The following is an 18,466-nucleotide window of genomic DNA, read 5'->3' as shown; positions in this document are numbered from 1 at the left end:
ATGAGTGATGCTTAGGGGAATGTAATAAAGAACAAAAGCTCCTTTGGCTGTGTTTTGAGACCTTCACTTGGCTAAAGAGATGATTCGGATATGGCTCTTTTTGCACTGTTTCATGATTGTGCACTCAGAAGTTACAACTTTCTTCAACTTTCTTCTTTCTTGGTCTAGACTACACTGTTTGTCCCAGGTAGAGCATCACTGTCATGCCTCACACTACGTAAGATTTTTCCCTGAGCCTGAAATAATTTATTTTCTTAGTATTCATTGTAATAAGCATTAAGAGGGCATGTGGAGCTGAGGACAGAGCCCTGGTTACCAGCAAGGGGAGGGGACAGGGAGGCAGAGGAAGTGGAGCCCACGGGAAGATAAAGTGGTCAGAGAGGGTGACAGAACAGGGAGAGTGGCTCATCACAGAAGCTAGGGGAGTAAAGTATCTTAGGTTTTTTAGGTGAGAGATTAAAAATGTACATTTTCACAGCCTGAGCGCCTTGTGACTTTGTCGGGCTTGTGACTTTCCTAAGCTCCACTCATCCTCCAGCCCCCCTGATTTATCTATGACACAACGTGCTTGGGTTCCCCAAAGCGCTCTCCCCATTTCCCTCACACCCAGAGTCCTGAACATCTCAATTGGCTGCTCTGCAGGCACCACGAGTCCATGAGCCTTGTGACTTAGGCGAGGCTGGGTGATGCAGAGCACTACAGAGCACGTGTATTTCCCACTCAGGCTCCTTGTCTGTCACAGGTTAGCGGGGGACCCACTCCATGCTGTCTTCACGTAGCTCACTGACAGCAGCTGCCAACTGGACCTTTTGCTAGTTACTTCGGGAGAGTCTTGTCCAAACACGTGCTCCGGTTTGGAAGTGACATGTCATTTTCTCTCATTCACTGGTTAGAACTGTGACCCTGTTCATGCCAAGGGGGCCAGGAAGTGGAATCCCACCTTTGTAGGATAGAGGGTGGAGAGGCAGACAAACTAAATGATGAAAACTGTGGGTGCTGTTCAGCTCCTCTTGTTAGATGATTAAGAGTAGTATTTCTGGTCACACATGCATTTCACTGGGCTTGGAAGGGAGAAGAGATGACACAAGGCCACTTGCTGCCTGGTGGGTGACGGACGAGGGCGGGTCATCTGTAGTCGTCCCCTGTTGTTGAAGGTGTTTCCTGTGTGAAGAGATTCCTCTGGTGTGTGTGTGTTTGTGATTGGGCTTTTGTGTTTTAAATCAAGATTCAGTGAGCTGTAACATGTTCCAAGCAGCATGCTAAAAGTTTTATTCAGATCATCTCATTTCATCCTCTGATCAACCTTATGAGGTTACTACCACATTTCCCCCCATTTGCATGCACGTGTGCTAAGTTGCTTCAGTTGTGTCTGACTCTTTGTGACCCTATGGACTGTAGCCCATCAGGCCTCTCTGTCCAGGGGATTCTCCAGGCAAGAATACTGGAGTGGATTGCCATGTCCTCCTCCAAGGGATCTTCCCCACCCAGGGACTGAACCCGCATCTTTTGCATCTCCTGCACTGCCAGATGGGTTCTTTACCACTAGCACTACCTGGGAAACCCTTTTCCTACTTCAGACCTGGAGATTGGGCTCACAGTGGGCAGTTCCCTGAGTTCACACCTAGAGGAGCTGGGATTCAAATGCAGTTATTCTGCCAGTCCATCCTCACGCACCCTCTCTTCCTTGTTGCTCTTGATGGTTACAGTCACCCGATAGCCTGACGAGGCAAAGTCATATCCACAAATCGTTGTGAACACAGTATGTGTATAGCTTTGGATTATATGTAATTTGTATTAAAATTTCATGTAATATGTGGGAGATTTGGTCTTGCCCTCAAGATTAGGGTCTATTTCAGGGGAAAGGGTGGCTAGAAAATACATTAACAAGTAAGATGAATATTCAACTGAGTGTCTAATTAAAAAATTTTGACAGCTTTATTAAAATACATTTCACATGTAAAATGGACTCATAAGTGAACTATTCAATGATTTGATTTACCAGACAGTGCAAAGATGATCATAAATCAGTTTTAGAACATTTTTATCTTCCCAAGATATCCCTGTTCCCATTCTCAGCCCCAGGCAGCCACTGGTCTAATTTCTTTCTTTATAAATATGCCTGTTCTGGATATCTTATTATAAGTGGGATGGTAGAGTATATGGTCCCTCATGTCTTTTCACTTCATGTTAGTAGTTTGTTCCTTTTTATTCCTGAATAGTGTGGATATTCTGGGGCTTCCTGGGTGGCTCAGTGGTAAAGTCTGCCTGCCAGTGCAGGAGACCGTTGTTCGATCTCTGATCCAGGAAGATCCCACATGCCTCAGAGCAGCTAAGCCTGTGTGCCTCAACTACGGAGCCTGAGCTCTAGAGCCTGGGAGCCAAAACCACTGAGCCCGCATGTGCATCTATTGAAGCCCATGTGTCCTAGATCCTGTGCTCAGCAACAGGAGAAGCCACCAAAGTAAGCCTGTGCACTGCAACTAGAGAGCAACCCCTGCTCGCCATGCCTAGAGAAAAGCCCTTGCAGCAACGAAGACAGTAAAAAATAAATTTAAAAAAGTATTAAAAAAAAAAAAAAGTAAACTTACTGCTGATTGGAGCTATGGGCAGATAGATGCTGTGGACTGGATGCTTTATGTCTCCCCTCAAATTCATATGCAGAATCCTAATCCTCAGTTGATTGATACAGTAAGTCCCCTACATACGAATGGTTTCTGTTCTGAGAGCACGTTTGTAAGTCCAGCAAAGTTAGTCTGGGTACCCAACCAACACAGTCAGCTATGTAGTACTGAACTGTAATAGCTTTATAATCATTTTTCACACAAATACATAAAAAATAAAAAAAAATTTTAATCTTACAGTACAGTTCTTGAAAAGTACAACAGCTGGCATACAGGGGCTGGCATTGAGTAAACAGGCCAGAAGAGTTACCGACTGGAGGAGGGAGAGGAATTGGGAGATGGTAGAGCTGATGGATAGTCAGCAGTAGGAGACGGAGGACGAGCTGCAATTTCACTCATGCCTGATGTTGTTGGCACAGATTCTGGGCTTGAAATAAAGATACTGCACCACTGTACTCTATCAATACAGTACTATAAAGTACATAAAAACATCCACCTGATGGCATGTGACAACGCACACCAGACACAACTAACTTACGTGATTGGATGTGTGAATGCAGTTTGAAATCTTTCAAAGTTCACAATTTGAAGGTTTGTATGTAGGGAACTTAACTGTATTTGACGGTGGGCTGGTGGGAGGTCATTAGGTCATGAGGGTGGAGCCCTCATGAGTGTTACTAGTGCCCTTGTAAAAGGGACCCCAAGAGCCTTTCACCCTCTGTTATGTAAGGACACAGCCAGAAGACAACTGGCTATGAACCAGGAATCAGACCCTCACCAGACACTGAAGCTGCCGGCACCTTGACCTTGGACTTCCTGGCCTCCAGAACTGCCAGATGTCAATTTCTGTTTAAGCCACTCAGCCTATGCTATTTTTGTTACCACATCCTGAATGGACTAAGGCAAGGGAAGAGGAGGTGAAAGGAGTCAAAAGTTCCTGAGTTGCTAGAAGAACAAACATGGGAATCTTGGAGGTAGCTTCTGGGGGAAGATGTGAAGCTCACTTTTCCAAGTGTTGAGTTGATTATGATGTGGACTGATTGCACGGGGGGCTGTACTTTTTGGCTTAGAATTTGGGGCCCTGTAGATAAAGTAGACGTTTGAATCCTCTTCTGTCTGGAAGGAGGCTTCTCTGGTGGCTTAGACAGTAAAGAATCTGCCTGTGATGCAGGAGACCTGGGTTTGATCCCTGAGTCAAGAAGGTCCCCAGGAAAAGGGAATGGATACCCACTCCAGTATTCTTGCCTGGAGAATCCCATGGACAGAGAAGCCTGGCAGGCCGTAGTCCATGGGTGCAAAGAGTCAGATACAACTGAGGAACTAACGCATTCACACTTTTCACTTGGAAAGGGGGAGAGGTGTGGGAGAGCATTGGGGAGGTCTGCACTCGGAACTGTCCTAAGGAGCCAGTGTCTGGTTGACAGCATAGAGAGGATGGCCTGTGTTACTCCCTCTAGTTCGGGGCTATCCAGGCAGGAACAGGGTCCAACAGAAATATGACGTACATATACTGCTTCTTCCTATTGCCATGGAAATCCTTTACTTACTATAAAGACTTTAAAGATTTTGACTGAAGGGAAACGAAACTGAAAATAAGTAGAATCCCCAGACAAGAAAGTTGGGCATGTTAGTTACTTCCTTTGTCACATTTCTTTTTTGGCCATACCACATGGGTTGCAGTATCTTAGTTCCTCAACTAGGGATGGAAGCTTCACCCCCTGCAGTGGAAGTGCAGAGTCCTAAGTACTGAACTGCCAGGGAAGTCCCTTCTTGGTCATTTCTCCTCCTAATTTACCCTGCCCCTTCATGATCTGGTGTCATTTAATGTTAATTAACATTTACCTGCAGCCATCTGCTCTGGCTAGAGTCCTGCATTCATCCATTTCAGCTGCGTGTTTTGGTGACAGAAGGCTGGCCTCACCATCTAGACATGCCAGCTAGACTGGCCAGCCAGCTCTGTTCAGGAGTCAGTAAAGACTCCTTCAGCCTCCTCTGCCTCGTTCCTGTTGTCAAACCTTCCAAGGATGAACTTTCTGCTCATCCTGACAATCGAAGTGAAGCCAGAGTATTTTTCATTCTCATATTTTGAGAAATACAGAGACCAGGGTGTTTGTTTTTGCTTTCTGGGGGATGACTGCAAGATTGTTTAAATCATTCAGGGGTTGTTTGGGGGAGCAGTCAGTGATTTGGGCCCTTCTATTGGGCTTCCTTGGTGGCTCAGAGGTTAAAGCGTCTGCCTGGAATGCGGGAGACGCGAGTTCAATCCCTGGGTTGGGAACATCCCCTGGAGAAGGAAATGGCAACCCACTTCAGTACTCTTGCCTGGAGAATCCTATGGAGGGAGGATCTGGTAGGCTACAGTCCATGGGGTCACAAAGAGTCAGACACGACTGAGCGATTTCACTTTCTTTCTATTGTAATCAAAAGCTATTTAATTAGACCTAAAATTGACACAAGAATACACAGAACTGTACAAAAGAGATCTTCATGACCCACATGATCACGATGGTGTGATCACTGACCTAGAGCCAGACATCCTGGAATGTGAAGTCAAGTGGACCTTAGAAAGCATCACTATGAACAAAGCTAGTGGAGGTGATGGAATTCCAGTTGAGCTCTTTCAAATCCTGAAAGATGATGCTGTGAAAGTGCTGCACTCAATATGCCAGCAAATTTGAAAAAGTCAGCAGTGGCCACAGGACTGGAAAAGGTCACTTTTCATTCCAATCCCAAAGAAAGGCAATGCCAAAGAATGCTCAAACTACCACACAATTGCACTCATCTCACACGCTAGTAAAGTAATGCTCAAAATTCTCCAAGCCAGGCTTCAGCAATATGTGAACCGTGAACTTCCTGATGTTCAAGCTGGATTTAGAAAAGGCAGAGGAACCAGAGATCAAATTGCCAACATCTGATGGATCATGGAAAAAGCAAGAGAGTTCCAGAAAAACATCTATTTCTGCTTTCTTGACTATGCCAGAGCCTTTGACTGTGTGGATCACAATAAACTGTGGAAAATTCTGAAAGAGATGGGAATACCAGACCACCTGACCTGCCTCTTGAGAAATCTGTATGCAGGTCAGGAAGCAAGAGTTAGAACTGGACATGGAACAACAGACTGGTTCCAAATAGGAAAAGGAGTACATCAAGGCTGTATATTGTCACCCTGCTTATTTAACTTATGTGCAGAGTACATCATAAGAAATGCTGGGCTGGAAGAAGCACAAGCTGGAATCAGGATTGCCGGGAGAAATATCAATAACCTCAGGTATGCAGATAACACCACCCTTATGGCAGAAAGTGAAGAGGAACTCAAAAGCCTCTTGATGCAAGTGAAAGAGGAGAGTGAAAAAGTTGGCTTAAAGCTCAACATTCAGAAAACGAAGATCGTGGCATCTGGTCCCATCACTTCATGGGAAATAGATGGGGAAACAGTGGAAACAGTGTCAGACTTTATTCTTTGGGGCTCCAAAATCACTGCAGATGGTGACTGCAGCCATGAAATTAAAAGACGCTTACTCCTTGGAAGGAAAGTTATGACCAACCTAGATAGCATATTCAAAAGCAGAGACATCACTTTGCCAACAAAGGTCCGTCTAGTCAAGGCTATGGTTTTTCCAGTGGTCATGTATGGATGTGAGAGTTGGACTGTGAAGAAGGCTGAGCACCAAAGAATTGATGCTTTTGAACTGTGGTGTTGAAGACTCTTGAGAGTCCCTTGGACTGCAAGGAGATTGAACCAGTCCATTCTGAAGGAGATCAGCCCTGGGATTTCTTTGGAAGGAACGATGCTAAGGCTGAAACTCCAGTACTTTGGCCACCTCATACTAAGAGTTGACTCACTGGAAAAGACTCTGATGCTGGGAGGGATTGGGGGCAGGAGGAGAAGGGGACGACAGAGGATGAGATGGCTGGATGGCATCACCGACTGGATGGACGTGAGTCTCAGTGAACTCCGGGAGTTGGTGATGGACAGGGAGGCCTGGTGTGCTGCGATTCATGGGGTCGCAAAGAGTCGGACACGACTGAGCGACTGAACTGAACTGAACTGAACTGAAAAAATTGACACAAGACAAAAACTCATAGTGTTAAAGACAACTAAGATCAATAAACTTTAAGGCTTCATAGGACTTCTCTGGCAGTCCAGTGCTTAGGACACCATGCTGTCAGGGCCTGAGTTCAGTCCTTGATTGGGCAACTAAGATTCCATAGACTGTGAGGTGTGGCTGAAAACAAAGTTACCTTCAAATTGCGGAAGGTTTCAACCCTTCCTTCAACTGGAAACAGTCTGGAAAAATGAATACTTCCCAAATACTCTCCCAAAGGAAAACAAAGAGAAGGGAAGAGGACTGGCAGGAACATTTTCTAAGCTGACCCTAGAAGAACTTTGCCTTTAATCCTTGTATATTTTATATACATTGGAAGGAGAGAATAGATCATACTGCCTGGCATTCAGTCAGAGCTGACTAGGATTATGCAAACACTCTGAGAAATATGTCAATGTGCAGACCATTGCTTTTTGATGTTTTATGTATTTTTCCCTTTTTTGACTTGTGTTCCTACTGTGATTATAAAAGAAATATGAAAAAAAGAAAAAATAAATGTATAATCAATTGTAGAAAATTGGATAATTACAAAAAGTCTTAGAGATGCATATACATTTTTTAAATCCCAAATGTATGACTGGCCTTAAAAAAACTTTGAGATAAAATAAATCCAAACTTTATTATGGATTCTACTATCAACTTTTGATCAGAAATATTATCCTTTATTTAGTTTTTGGTCATGCTATACAGAATGTGGGATTTTAGTTCCCTGATCATAGATCAAGCCCTTGCCCCCTGCAGTGGAAGCATGGAGTCTTAATCACTGGACTGCCAGGGAAGTCCTAGTATTATCCTTCAGCTAATCAACATGTCTGTTTTTTTTCCTGAGTGCCTTCCACAAAGGTGCAGGAGATAAATTGGTCTCCAGTGCTCACCAAACTCCATGGAGATGTTTAGGTTCTACATTTAAACTGCGTCTGTTCTTCAGTAGCACATTTTACATCATCCCTTTCATACAAACTATTGGAATTCCAGTTTGGATTATTGAAACAAATATATTGCAGTTGGATATTCCTATGAAATCAGAAAATGATTTGTCACATTCTGCTTTGTGAAAGTATTTTTACATTCATCTCATTGACTTTTATGCTATCCTGTGATACAGTCTCTGACCCTTCAGGAAACTGTGACCCAGAAAATGAAGGCAAAGATTTTCCCAGGAGTTCTCGCTGTTGTCATTCACTTGCAGACTGGTCTGCTTTTGTCTAGTCTTGAATTCTGATTGCTGCTTTGACACCTCAGCACCAAGGGTTCAGAATGATCTTGTGCTGCTTTGGAAAACAGTCTGGCAGTTCTTCAAAGTGTTAAACATAGAGTTAACCATATGACCCGGCAATTCCACTCCTAGGTAAATACTTAGAAGTTGAAAACGTGTTTCTACAAAGGCTTATACATGATTGCTACAGCATTAATCATAATAGGGAAAGAGTGGAAATAATCTAACTGTCCATCAACTAATGAATGGATAACAAAATGTGTTATATTCATACAATGGAGTATTATTTGGCAATAAAAGAGAACAAAGTCCAGATACATGCTACGGCACAGGTGAACCTTGAAAACATACAACATGAAAGAAGCCGGCCACAAAAGACCACATACTATGTGATTCCATTTAGTAGAGGGAACTCTAGTAACAGAAGCAAGAGAATTCCAGAAAAACATCTACTTCTGCTTTATTGATTATGCCAAAGCTTTTGACTGTGTAGATCACAACAAACTGTGGAAAATTCTTCAAGAGATGGGAATACCAGACCATCTTACCTGCCTCCTGAGAAATCTGTATGTAGGTCAAGAAGCAACAGTTAGAACTAGATATGGAACAACAGACTGGTTCCAAATTGGGAAAGGCTGTATATTGTCACCCTACTTATTTAAGTTTTATGCAGAGTACATCATGCAAAATGCCAGGCTGGATGAAGCACAAGCTGGAATCAAGATTGTCAGGAGAAACATCAATAACCTCAGATACGCAGATGGCACCACCCTATGGCAGAAAGTGAAGAGGAACTGAAGAGCCTCTTGATGAAAGTGAAAGGTGAGAGTGAAAAAGCTGGCTTAAAACTCAACATTCAAAAAACGAAGATCATGGCATCCAGTCCCATCTCTTCATGGAAAATAGATGGGGAAACAATGGAAACAGTGACAGACTTTTATCTTCTTGGGCTCCAAAATCACTGCAGATGGTGCAGATGGTGACTGCAGCCATGAAATTAAAAGATGCTTGCTCCTTGGAAGAAACGCTATGACCAACCTAGACAGCATATTAAAAAGCAGAGACATTTATTTGCCAACTAAGGCCCGTCTATTCAAAGCTATGGTTTTTCAGTAGTCATGTATGGATGTGAGAGTTGGACCATAAAGAAAGCTGAACGCTGAAGAATGGATGCTTTTGAACTGTGGTGTTGGAGAAGACTTGAGAGTCCCTTGGACTGCAAGGAGATCAAACCAGTCCATCCTAAAGGAAATCAGTCCTGAATATTCACTGGAAGGACTGATGCTGAAGCTGAAACTCCAATACTTTGGCCATCTGATGTGAAGAACTGACTCATTGGAAAAGACCCTGATGCTAGGAAAGATTGAAGGTGGGAGGAGAAGGGGACGACAGAGGATGAGATGTTGGATGGCATCACTGACTCAAAGGACATGAGTTTGAGTAAGCTCTGGGTGATGGTGACGGACAGGGAAGCCTGGCGTACTGCAGTCCAAGGGGTCGCAAAGAGTCAGACATGACTGAGCAACTGACCTGAACTGAGTGACGGTGGGTTCATGGTTGCCGTGGTAATGAGAGGAGAGAATGAGGAGTGGCTGTTAATGGGCATGGAGGTTCTTTTTGGGGTGATGAGGTGTTCTAGAATTATATAGAGGTGATGTTTGTATAACTTTATGAATTTACCAAAAAGCAATGAACTTTGCACTTTAAAAGGATGAATTTTCTTCCACCATGGCAGCCATTGAAGAGCAGCAGCCATGCCTCTGTGCTACCCTATGGCCATGGGCCTCAACTAGGGCCACAAAGTGGACAGGAACGTGAGCAAGCTGAGCACAGCTGCTACCATGGGTGCTCCCCCAGGCGCATTAAATTCGTGTGGGACACGATCTGGGGGTGTGTGACCCCTTAGAAGCGGAGGGCCATGGAGCTGCTCAAGCTCTCCAAGGACAAGTAGGCTGTCAAGTCCACCAAGAAAAGGATGAGAACACATCTCTGCAGAGAGGGAAAGAGATGAGCTGAGCAATTTCACGGCCCCCATGCAGAAAGAGGCAGCCAAGGACTAAGCCCTACCTTTTCAGAAAAGGGATGAATTTTATCATATGCAGATTAGACCTTAACAAACAACCAAAACTGATCTTGCCATATACTCCCCAGTTTGCTCACATGGTTTCCCTATCTTTGTCAGGGACCCTGTGTGGAGATGCACCAGTGCCTGCCAGGCTCTGTGTATAGGGGGTACACATGATGTTTCATCTCATCTCCATTTCTAGAGGAAGAAACAAGCATGGAGCACAGAGGCCCACATGACTGGCCCCTTGCCAGGCCATGGCTCAGACCCTGCTCAGCTGACTAGTGCCAGCCCTGCCAGTACCCCCAGTGCCTCAGCCTTGAGGCCCCTTCTCCCCTGGCCTCTCCACTCTCCACCTGTTCCCAGTACATCTCCAGTCAACTCCACCACTTTACCCCATCAGAATGCCATCACTTGTTGCCAGGCCGGTCCCAAAAGCCTGCTGGTCCACTGCTTCCAAACTATCATTGCTCTAATCTGCCAAGTATTCTTTGGCCCCAGTATCATCCTCAAGTCTGATTCTGGTCCCTTGCCTGCTCTAATGCACTCCATGGCTGCTGGTGTCCTGATGGATTGAGCAGACGCTCCTCGGGCTGCATGGGAGACTCTGACAACAGAGTCTTCCTCCTGGAGCAGCCTCCCTGCATATCTCTGAGCACTGCTTTCTGGGCTACTTGGAGCTCGGCCATAGTGGGTTGGAGTTCACCAAAGGCTCTACTGATGACTCTGGTGAGAAGCAGACCTCTACACTCAAAGGGGGCACATTCAGAGGCCTCCAGAGCTCTTCAAATCTGTGAACAGCAAAGAGCAGTGATTTTTCAGCTGGGGGCCCAGGGGTTCTGGGCAGTGTCTGAAAACAGTTTTGGTTATCACAACAGTGGGAAGGAAGTGCCTCTGGCATCTAGTGGGTGGAAGCCAGGGATGCCGCTAAACTTCCTTACGAGGCACAGGACAGCCTTTGCAATCAAGAAAAACAGTCCTACATGTTAACAGTGCCAAGGCTGAGAAACTGCAAAAGCAGAGAATTCTACTCTTGAAATGTGGAAAAGAAGAAGTTAAGATACTGAGTGACTTCAAGTGGGTAATGAAAATTCCTGCATATCAGTGATGAAAGCATCCAGGAAGGCCATCTTGAGGTATGGGGCTGAGCAGAGGATGAACTGAGACCCCAGCCAGCTAAGTGGTTCAAGCTGAAGGATCCTTGAGCAGGCTCACTTGCAGGCCCTGCCCCCAGCATCAGGGCTCTGTAAATGGCACTGTGTACACACGGCTCCTATGACGCTGAGACTGCACTGTACTCGCTCCTCTGCTGGACTGCATCACCACCTCCATCTGACTGCCTTGTCGGCAGACTTGTGTCTTGCTCATCACTGAATGCCAGCCTCTTGCACTAGTGCCTGGCATGTAAAAGAGGCTCAACAGATATTTTAAATTGACGGAATACATGAAGTACCTCTGGGCTTCCCTGGTGTGCTCAGACATTAAAGAATCTGCCTGCAATGTGGGAGACCTGATTTCGATCCCTGGGTTGGAAAGATCCCCTGGAGAAGGGGATGGCTACTCACTCCAGTTTTCTTGCCTGGAGAATTCCATGGACAGAGGAGCCTGATGGGGCCTACAGACTGTGGGGTCACAGAGAGTCTGACACGACTGAGCAACTTTCACTTTCATTAAGTACATCATTCAAATTTTATCTCAGCAAAGTGTGCAGTGTTTTTGGAGAATAGATAAAGTAGGATGCTAGCCCCTCAGGTGTCAAAAACGTTTCCATAAGCACAGAGAATAGAGTCTGATACTCTAGAGCCTGGCCCATTGGGACCCCAATTTCTTGCCTCTTTCTCTCTTCTCAGCCTCTCATTATACTGCAGTTATAGCAAGCTCTTGCCTCTGTAGGAAGCTGGATGGGAAAGGGCTACAGAGGAGACCTGAGAGAAGAACTGAAGAATCTTATATCCTTAAAAAAGATGGGTGGCAGATCCCAGTTAGGCGATGTGGTCATTTAAGTGTCTAGATGGAGTCAGCTGTAGCCCAGGCCTCAGACACTGGGAAGAAGTCATTCATATGTATCGGGAGAGACTTGGAGAGATAAATGGGGGTGAGGCTTGACAGATAAAAATCAGGTTGCTTATTTGTTTACTTTTACTTTTAATGTTTTATTAACCTAATATATAAAAAGTATTTCAGGTGAAAATCAAAATAAAAATTACTAATGAAATATTTTATATCTTTTCTTCATATTGTATCTCAGACTTTTTTTTTAAGTTATTTATTTGGCTGTGTTGGATCTTAGTTGCAGCATGCAGAATCTTAGTTGTGGCATATGCAATCTAGTTCCCTGACCAAGGATGGAGCCCAGGCCCCCTGCATTGGGAGAGCAGAGTCTTAGCCACTAGACCACCAGGGAAATCCCCAGACTACTTATTTATATTGGACAACTTGGAGCTATCTTAGCTCCCATTTGTTGGGAAGCTGATGAGTAAAATCTGCATACATTTTGTTTTAAGATTATGGACATCTTTGAGATTTTGTGGTGGCTTTCTTCCTGGTTATATCCTGCCAGCTGGGCATCTAGTAATAACTAAGAATTAGCTAGAAGTCTTTAGCTACAAGAATGATAAATAGAATATGATTTCATTCATATATATAATATAAAAAACTAGTAAGCAAACAAAAAATGTCAAATAAGTGAAAAAACCACACCAAACAAAAACAAACACATAGATAAAGAGAACAGAGTTGTGATTGGGAGTGAGGATGGATGGAAACTAAATTTTTGGTGGTGATCCCACTATAGGATATACAGAAGTAGAAATAATATTTTAAACATGAAGCATATAATGTGATAAATGAATGTAACTTCAGTTAAGTTAAAAATCTTAAAAAAGAATTTATTGGAAATATATAGAACAGCTCCCAGAAGCTATACTAAAGCTACTGATAGCTTAGTGGTGAATGGTGAACGTGCTGCCGTAGTTGTGGTCTCCGAAGAAGATTTAACTCCGGGACCAAAGACAGTCTCAGTCACTCAGAGCTTTGTGTAGATTTTATTTAAAGTGAAAGTGACAGAAAAAGCTTCTGACAGACATCAGAAGCGGGTAGGAGAGTACCCACCTCACTAGTTTAAGCGGGGCCTTATATACTTCTCAACTGGCTGCTGAGAATAGATAAAAGGAATACCTCAAGGTTCTAAGAGTTCCACCAGATCCTTTCCCAAGGCATCCATCATAAGATAACTTTGGCATAAGATCAGCCAGGGAGAACGGGTCCTGGGCGATGTCTCTGGGCAAGATATACTGTTGCTGTGTAATCAGGGGTACAAGGTCTTGAGAAACAGGTTCCCAGGCATGATTTGTTACAATTATAATCATTAACGTAGAGCCTAAGAAAAGCAAATCCATGAGTAAAACATTGTGCAGTGTGATTATTAGTTCCCAACCTAAATGAAGGCCCGTTCTTAGGCAAGATGCATCGTTGCACAAAGCTTAAGGAAAGCATGAGAATGTTCATTTCCTCTTTAAAGGGCTGTAAACTTTAACTCTCTCGTTATGAACTGCTCTTATTTTTACTTATTTATCTATGTTAAACAAGTATAGTTGATTTACAATGTTGTATTAAATTCTGATGCAGAGGTACAATTTAAATTTAAAAAATTCACCAGTTTTAAGCATACAATTTTGTTGAGGTTTGACTGTAATCATGTAATCACCACCACTATCAAAATGTAGGACAATTCTGCCAATCCCAAAAGGTCTCCTGTATCTCCTTACTGTCAGCCCTCTTCCTGAACCCTGGCTTCTGGCAACCACTAATCTGCTTTGTCACCATGTATAGTCACCATATACATTCATAGAAATGTATAGTATGTAGCTTTTGTGTCTGACTTCTTTCACTTAGTATAATACTTTTGAGATTCATGTATGGTTTTTGCAGATCAGTAGTTTTTCCTTTCCTGTTGCTGAGTAGACTACTTTGTATGTATGTACCACAATGTATCCATTCACCAGTGATTGGATGTTTGGGTATTATGAAGAGAGCTGCTGTAAACATTCCCATACAGGTCTCTGTGTGGCCATGTGTTTTTTTGGCTGTGCTGCACACAGAATCTTAGTTCCCCAACCAGGGATTGAATCCAGGCTCCTGGCATTGGAAGCTTGGAGTCCTAACAACTAGACCACCAGGGAATTCCCATGTGTGGATATGTTTTTATTTCTCTTGGATAAAAATCTACAAATGAAATTGCTGAGTCATGTGATAGGTGTATATTTAACTTTATTAATTTATTTTCTTAAGTGGTCATACCATTTTCTTTTTTTTTAATTTCTTTTTTTTTACTTTACAATATTGTATTGGTTTTGCCATACATCAACATGAATCCACCATGGGTGTACATGTGTTCCCAATCCTGAACCCCCCTCCCACCTCCCACCTCATACTATCCCTCTGGGTCATCCACAATGGAGTATTACTCAGCCATGAAAAAGAATACATTTGAATCAGTTCTAATGAGGTGGATGAAACCGGAGCCTATTATACAGAGTGAAGTAAGCCAGAAAGAAAAACACCATTTTGATTCTTACTGATCAATGAGTAGCATATGTTCTATATACTGCACAAATCTCAAGTACACAGCTAGATAAAAATGTAAGCATAGGGATAGGGTAAGAAAAAATGTAAGCATATTCCTCAAAAAATTAAAAATAGAATCATTATATTTAGCAATTCCACTTCTGGGTACATATCCAAAAAAATTGAAAGTAGGATCTCCAAGGGATATTTGCACACCTAAGTTCATAGCAGCATATTCACAATAGCCAAGAGGTGGAAGAAACTCCAGTGTCCATGGGTGGATGAATGGATAAAAAAAAGTACTGTATATACCTCCAATGGAATATTCAGTTCAGTTCAGTTCAGTCGCTCAGTCATGTCCGACTCTGCGACCCTATGAATCGCAGCACGCCAGGCCTCCCTGTCCATCACAAACTCCTGGAGTTCACTCAGACTCATGTCCATTGAGTCAGTGATGCCATCCAGCCATCTCGTCCTCTGTCCTCCCCTTCTCCTCCTTCCCCCAATCCCTCCCAGCATCAGAGTCTTTTCCAATGAGTCAACTCTTCGCATGAGGTGGCCAAAGTACTGGAGTTTCAGCTTTAGCATCATTCCCTCCAAAGAAATCCCAGGTCTGATCTCCTTCAGAATGGACTGGTTGGATCTCCTCGCAGTCCAAGAGACTCTGAAGAGTCTTCTCCAACACCACAGTTCAAAAGCATCAATTCTTCGGCTCTCAGCCTTCTTCACAGTCCAACTCTCACATCCATACATGACCACTGGAAAAACCATAGCCTTGACTAGACGGACCTTTGTTGGCAAAGTGATGTCTCTGCTTTTGAATATGCTATCTAGTTTGGTCATAACTTTCCTTCCAAGGAGTAAGCGTCTTTTAATTTCATGGCTGCAGTCACCATCTGCAGTGATTTTGGAGCCCAAAAAAGTAAAGTCTGACACTGTTTCCACTGTTTCCCCATCTATTTCCCATGAAGTGATGGGACCAGATGCCATGATCTTCGTTTTCTGAATGTTGAGCTTTAAGCCAACTTTTTCACTCTCCACTTTCACTTTCATCAAGAGGCTTTTTAGTTCCTCTTCACTTTCTACCATAAGGGTGGTGTCATCTGCATATCTGAGGTTATTGGTATTTCTCCCAGCAATCTTGATTCCAGCTTGTGTTTCTTCCAGCCCAGCATTTCTCATGATGTGCTCTGCATGTAAGTTAAATAAGCATAATGACAATATACAGCCTTGACGTACTCCTTTTCCTATTTGGAACCAGGAACCAGTCTGTTGGAACTGGTTGTTGGAACAACAACCAGTCTGTTGTTCCATGTCCAGTTCTAACTCTTGCTTCCTGACCTGCATACAGATTTCTCAAGAGGCAGGTCAGGTGGTCTGGTATTCCCATCTCTTTCAGAATTTTCCACAGTTTATTGTGATCCACACAGTCAAAGGCTCTGGCATAGTCAAGAAAGCAGAAATAGATGTTTTTCTGGAACTCTCTTGCTTTTTCCATGATCCATCAGATGTTGGCAATTTGATCTCTGGTTCCTCTGGCTTTTCTAAATCCAGCTTGAACATCAGGAAGTTCACGGTTCACGTATTGCTGAAGCATGGCTTGGAGAATTTTGAGCATTACTTTACTAGCATGTGAGATGAGTGCAATTGTGTGGTAGTTTGAGCATTCTTTGGCATTGCCTTTCTTTGGGATTGGAATGAAAAGTGACCTTTTCCAGTCCTGTGGCCACTGCTGACTTTTCCAAATTTGCTGGCATATCGAGTGTAGCACTTTCACAGCATCATCTTTCAGGATTTCGAATAGCTCAACTGGAATTCCATCACCTCCACTAGCTTTGTTCGTAGTGATGCTTTCTAAGGCCCACTTGACTTCACATTCCAGGATGTCTGGCTCTAGGTGAGTGATCACACCATCGTGATTATCTAGGTCGTGAAGATCTTTTTTGTACAGTTCTTCTGTATATTCTTGCCACCTCTTCTTAATATCTTCTGCTTCTGTTAGGTCCATACCATTTCTGTCCTTTATCGAGCCCATCTTTGTATGAAATGTTCCCTTGGTAGCTCTAATTTTCTTGAAGAGATCTCTAGTCTTTCCCATTCTGTTGTTTTCCTCTATTTCTTGGCATTGATCGCTGAGGAAGGCTTTCTTATCTCTTCTTGCTATTCTTTGGAACTCTGCATTCAGATGCTTATATCTTTCCTTTTCTCCTTTTCTTTTCACTTCTCTTCTTTTCACAGCTATTTGTAAGGCCTTCCCAGACAGCCATTTTTCTTTTTTGCATTTCTTTTCCATGGGGATGGTCTTGATCCCTGTCTCCTGTACAATGTCACGAACCTCCTTCCATAGTTCATCAGGCACTCTATCTATCAAATCTAGGCCCTTAAATCTATTTCTCACCCCCACTGTATAGTCATAAGGGATTTGATTTAGGTCATATTTGAATGGTCTAGTGGTTTTCCCTACTTTCTTCAATTTAAGTCTGAATTTGGTAATAAGGAGTTCATGATCTGAGCCACAGTCAGCTCCTGGTCTTGCTTTTGCTGACTGTATAGAGCTTCTCCATCTTTGGCTGCAAAGAATATAATCAATCTGATTTCGGTGTTGACCATCTGGTGAGGTCCATATGTAGAGTCTTCTCTTGTGTTGTTGGAAGAGGGTGTTTGCTATGACCAGTGCATTTTCTTGGCAAAACTCTATTAGTCTTTGCCCTGCTTCATTCCGTATTCCAAGGCCAAATTTGCCTGTTACTCCAGGTGTTTTATTCAGCATTAAAAAGGAATGGAATTCTGACACATCCTACAGAATGGATGGATATTGAGGTCATTATGTTGAGTGAAATGAGCCAATCAGGAAAAGACAAATACCGAATATGTAAGATTCCTCTTATATGAGGTCCCTAGAGTAGTCAAACAGATAGAGACAGAAAATAGAAGGGTGGATGCCAGGGCTGGGAAAAGGCGGCATGGGAAGTTAGTGTTTGATAAACACAGAGTTTCAGTTTTGCAAGACGAAAAAGTTCTGGAGATGGATTGCATAGCAATGTGAATGCCCTTAACGCTCCTGAACTGTATACTTTGTCGTTTAGTTGGTCAGTTGTGTCTGACTCTTTGCAACCTCATGGATTGCAGCACACCAGGTTTCCCTGTCCTTCACTGTCTCCTGGAATTTCCTCAAACTCATGTCCATTGAATCGGTGATGCCATCCAACCATCTCATCCTCTCTCATCTCCTTCTCCTCCTGCGGTCAGTCTTTCCCAGCATCAGGGTCTTTTCCAGTGAGTCGGCTGTTTGCATCAGGTGACTGAAGTTTTAGAGCTTTAGCTTCAGAATCAGTCCTTCCAATGAATATGTAGAGTTGATTTCCTTTAGGATTGACTGGTTTGATCTTCTTGCTGTCTAGTTCAGTTCAGTTCAGTTGCTCAGTCGTGTTTGACTCTTTATGATCCCACGGACTGCAGCACTCCAGGCCTCCCTGTCCATCACCAATTCCTGGAGATTGCTCAAACTCATGTCCTTGAGTCGGTGATGCCATCCAACCATCTCATCTTCTGTCATCCCGTTCTCCTCCTGCCTTCAATCTTTCCCAGCATCAGGGTCTTTTTCAATGAGTCAGGTGACCAAAGTATTGGAGTTTCAGCTTCAGCATCAGTCCTTTCAACAAATATTCCGGACTGATTTCGTTTAGGATGAACTGGTTGGATCTCCTTGCAGTCCAGGGGACTCTCAAGAGTCTTCTCCAACACCACAGTTCAAAAACGTCAATTCTTCAGTGCTCAGCTTTCTTTATATCCGACTCTCACATCCATACATGACTACTGGAAAAAAACCAAAGCTTTGACTAGACAGACCTTTGTTGGCAAAGTAATGTCTCTGCTTTTTAACATGCTATTT

This window comes from Bos mutus, chromosome 2 (genome assembly GCF_027580195.1).
Source record: "Bos mutus isolate GX-2022 chromosome 2, NWIPB_WYAK_1.1, whole genome shotgun sequence".
Lineage (NCBI taxonomy): Eukaryota > Metazoa > Chordata > Mammalia > Artiodactyla > Bovidae > Bos > Bos mutus.
This window is presented reverse-complemented; position numbering follows the sequence as displayed.